We start from the raw sequence: 4,090 nt of genomic DNA on the forward strand, positions 1-4,090 counted from the left end.
GTGGGCTTCAGAACCTCTGCTCTGGGTTCTGGACTGTGCATGTGTCATCACACCAACCCCTTCTGAAAGGGCACCCTCTCACCAGGCATGGAGAGGAGGGGGAGTTAGGCATTATCCCCATTTTACAGCGGGGAAAACAGGCACAAAGAGGTTAAGGTGAAGTCCCAGTTTCAAACACAGATCTGAGTTTAGGGCCTGAGTCCTCCCAGCATGTGGCTGCTTCCCTGAGGAAAGACAGCTCTCCTCCCATAGCTCGGGGCCACCTGTGACCTTCCCAGGCCTTTTCCCTGATGGGGCTATGCAGGAAGGCTCCCCTGGGTCCCAAAGGTCAGGCCTGGCGGTGCTGCCCTCATCCTCACAGCACAAAGACCACATGAGCACTCCAGGACAGCAGCCAGCCCTCAGGGGCTGCTGGCAGTTCAGGTCCAGGTAGGTGAAGAGGCAGTGGGCTGGGAGGGGAGGAGAAGGCAAGGCAAGATCAGGTCTAGGGGCTTTTCCCTCAAAGACCCTGGCATCAGGCTCCCAAAAGTAGAGATGGAGAACTGATTTTCCCCATATTCTAGGCCAGAACAGACTGGAGGGAGACTTGGCACATCTCCTGTAAATTCTGCACCTACTGGTTGCCAGACTTGCTTCCGTGAGGAAGAAATGAGGCTCAGACAGTGGATGGTACCTGCTTGGGGTTACACAAGTCACAAAGGCAGGATTCCTGTTCCCAGTTACCCAGCCTACACAGTAATGAGGGTAAATCCAGAGAACCCAGGGTAGCGAGAGGGCGTGAGACTGAGTCTGACATTGGAACCAGACTGGCCAGCTCTGCTTAGGTACATGCGTCAGGTGATTCCGGTGAGTCTCCCAGCCTCAGTTTGCTAGTCTGTGAAATGGCATTCATGGTCCCTAGCTTGTAGGCTGTAGTGAGAATGAAAAGACTGAAACAACAGGGTGGTAAGACGTGGGGTGTGTGGAGGGATGACTGGGTCCGTGTGCATGTCCAGCTGCCCAACATTGTATAGGCAGGACATGCTGGCAGAGCCATCTCCACAGGCCACTCCCCTGCGTCCACCACCCTCAGAGACTTGAATAGGTGCCTCTTCCCAATGGGCCAGTTTTCTCATCTGCACAATAGGGAAGCTGAGGTCTGCCTCTCCTAGGATTATTGGTAAAGCTGAGAGCTATGCAGGGCCTAGAAAGCCAGATAAGGCTGGTATGCAATACTCACCCAGACTTTTGCCAGAAGGCCTAGTTTGGGGGAAAGACATAGGGTTTGGAGTTGGATGGACTTGGATCCATTCCCTGGCTTTGCCACGCATTCACTGCCCGATAGTGTGTGATCCTGGGAAAGTCACTTCTCCCTCTGAGCACGTGTCCTCATTTGTACAATGGTCAAGATGACGATGGTGATGACAATACAGATAATGCCAACATCAGAGATGGTGACAATGATGATGGTTAACACTCTAGATAATGACAAAAGGTCATCTGTACTGAGTGCTGGAGGAGACTGAAGCGCTTGAGAAATATTAACTCATGAAGATAGAACTACTGATCTCTACTTATCCAGAACAAAAGAGAAAGAAGGAAACCAAAGTCTCCAAGACCAAGAACCTCATCTACCGTTAGGCCAGAACTAGATGGTGCCCAGCGATCGCTCCCAACCACTCTGACCAGGGACACAAGAGATGGTCCCAGATAGAATGGGAGAAAAAGAACAAAACTCAGAAACCTAAAAAAAGGTCAGACTTCCTGAACCAGTTAAGCATGAGAGGAACCGATGAAGCCACTGCCCTGAGATCCCTGAACTAAAGCCACTTCGGAAGGTTACTTTTAAGCTAAATAAGATTGGCTCATGAAATAAACAATATCATCTACATATACTGGTCTCCTTTTTTAAAAAAACCTCTATGTGAGACCAGTCAACAGTTACCCTAAAGTACAGACGAGAAAGTAAGGGGTTTGGGGCAGGGAAGTTAGATTAGTGGAAATGGAACAAGTCAGGTGGAAATAATGAGAATGCTGCCATGGTGTGAACGATGTTACCATCCTGAACAATATGTATAGAAATTGTTGAAAGGGAGCCTAATTTGCTGTGTCAACTTTCACCAAAGATACAATTAAATATTATTTTAAAAATAAATGAAAAGGAATAAAGAACAGTCAGGTTTTTTTTAGATGACATAATTGTACACATTATACAATGTAAAATTGGTGTTAAGTGCTGTCGAGTCAGTTTCGACTCCTAGCGATCCAGTACAGAGTTTCCAAGGAGCAGCTCATAAGTTTGAAATCTAAACTAGCTACACATAAATTATCATAGTAATTGAGTTGAGCAAGGTAGCCAGAGACAACGTATGGTAAGCACAATTTTAAAGATAAACTTCTGTGAGGGAATTTTTGGATAGTGCTATCCTGGATTTTCTAGGTAGGACTAATATAATAATTAGTTGTTGTTAAGTGCCACTGAGTCAGTTCAGACACAGTGACCCTGTCTAGTATTTCCAAGGACCAGCTGGTAGGTTTGAACCACTTGACCATATGGTTAGCAATCTAGTGTTTATCTCACAGTGCCACACCTAGACTCCAGTATGAGCCTTTAAAAATAGAAGAGAAAGAAAAGTAAATCAGAAATAGGTGACAGAAGAAGAAGAAAATAAATGACTTAAAAGGAGAAGTCAGAGAACTGTGAAGCATAAGAAGGCTTTGACCTGACATGTCTAGCTTGAAAATGGAAGTAGGGGTCCACACACCAAGGCAGCTGACCAGTACAAGCTGAGAATGAACACCAGACGAAGGCTAGTTTAAAAAACCAGACTTCAGTTCTACAGCACCGTGAATATCTCTAATAACCTGAAATTTCTTGGGAAAGAATTTATTTCAGAGCCTCTAGAAAGAGGTCCAACCCAACTCAGCCTCTAAATTTTTGAGTGACAAAAATGTGATAAGTGGGTGTTTTTGTTTTGTAAATATATGTACTCATGTATATACAAGGGGGGCTTCAAAAAGCAGGTGGAACATGGAATGAAAAGATAATGGATTTTCTCAAGAACTTTCTGAAGTCCCCCATTATATACATGTGGGAGGTGGGGAGATGTGCACATACACACACATATTACTCATTTTGTATACGTGTATATATATACTTGGAGTACTGCAAAATCAGTCTGAACCACAAGGTAGGCAGTTCAAGCTTACCATCCACTCCTCGGAAACTCTATACAGGGTCACTATGGGTCAGAACTGACTCAACAGCACACGCATAACAACATACATACATATACTCATTTTGTAAATATATATATATATATATTTATACACACACACACACATAAGGGTGCTTAAAAAAGTTGGTGAAAAAATGGAATTTAAAAATAATGGAATTTTCCTATGAACTTTCTGAAGCCCCTTATATATGCACACACATACACACATATACATAGATATACTCATTTTGCAAATACATATATATATATATACTTGTGTATACATACACACAAGGATGCTTCAAAAAGTTAGTGGAAAAATGGAATTAAACAATAATGGACTTTTTCTAAGAACATTCTGAAATCCCCTCATATAATATGTGCATTATATAACTTATTTTATATGTGTGTATGGGTATGTGTGTGTATATATATGTTGTTAAATGCTACTGAGTCGGTTTCAACTCAAAGCGACCTAGTATAGGCTGGTGGAGTTGAATCGCCGACATAGTGGTTAGCGGTCCAGTGCTTATCCTACAGCACTACACACAGTGGCTTTGTAGGATAAGAACTACATTGCAAACCATATAAGGTCAGTGGTGTGAACCCACCAGTAGCTCCATGAGAGACTGATGCAGCTTCCTGCTCCCACAAAGTTTTGTAGTCTCAGAAACCCTGTACAGGGTCTCTATGAATCAGAAGTGCCTGGCACTTAACAACACACATACACATGAGGGGGCTTCAAAAAGTTCATGGAAAAAATAGAATGAAAAGATTGAACTTTTCCATGAAATTTTTAAAGTCCAGTTGTTTTATATATATATATATATGTTGTTGTTGTTAAGTGCCGTCGAGTCGGTTCCGACCCATAGCGACCCTGTACAGGGTTTCCG

This window comes from Chrysochloris asiatica, unplaced genomic scaffold (genome assembly GCF_000296735.1).
Source record: "Chrysochloris asiatica unplaced genomic scaffold, ChrAsi1.0 scaffold00142, whole genome shotgun sequence".
Classification (NCBI taxonomy): domain Eukaryota; kingdom Metazoa; phylum Chordata; class Mammalia; order Afrosoricida; family Chrysochloridae; genus Chrysochloris; species Chrysochloris asiatica.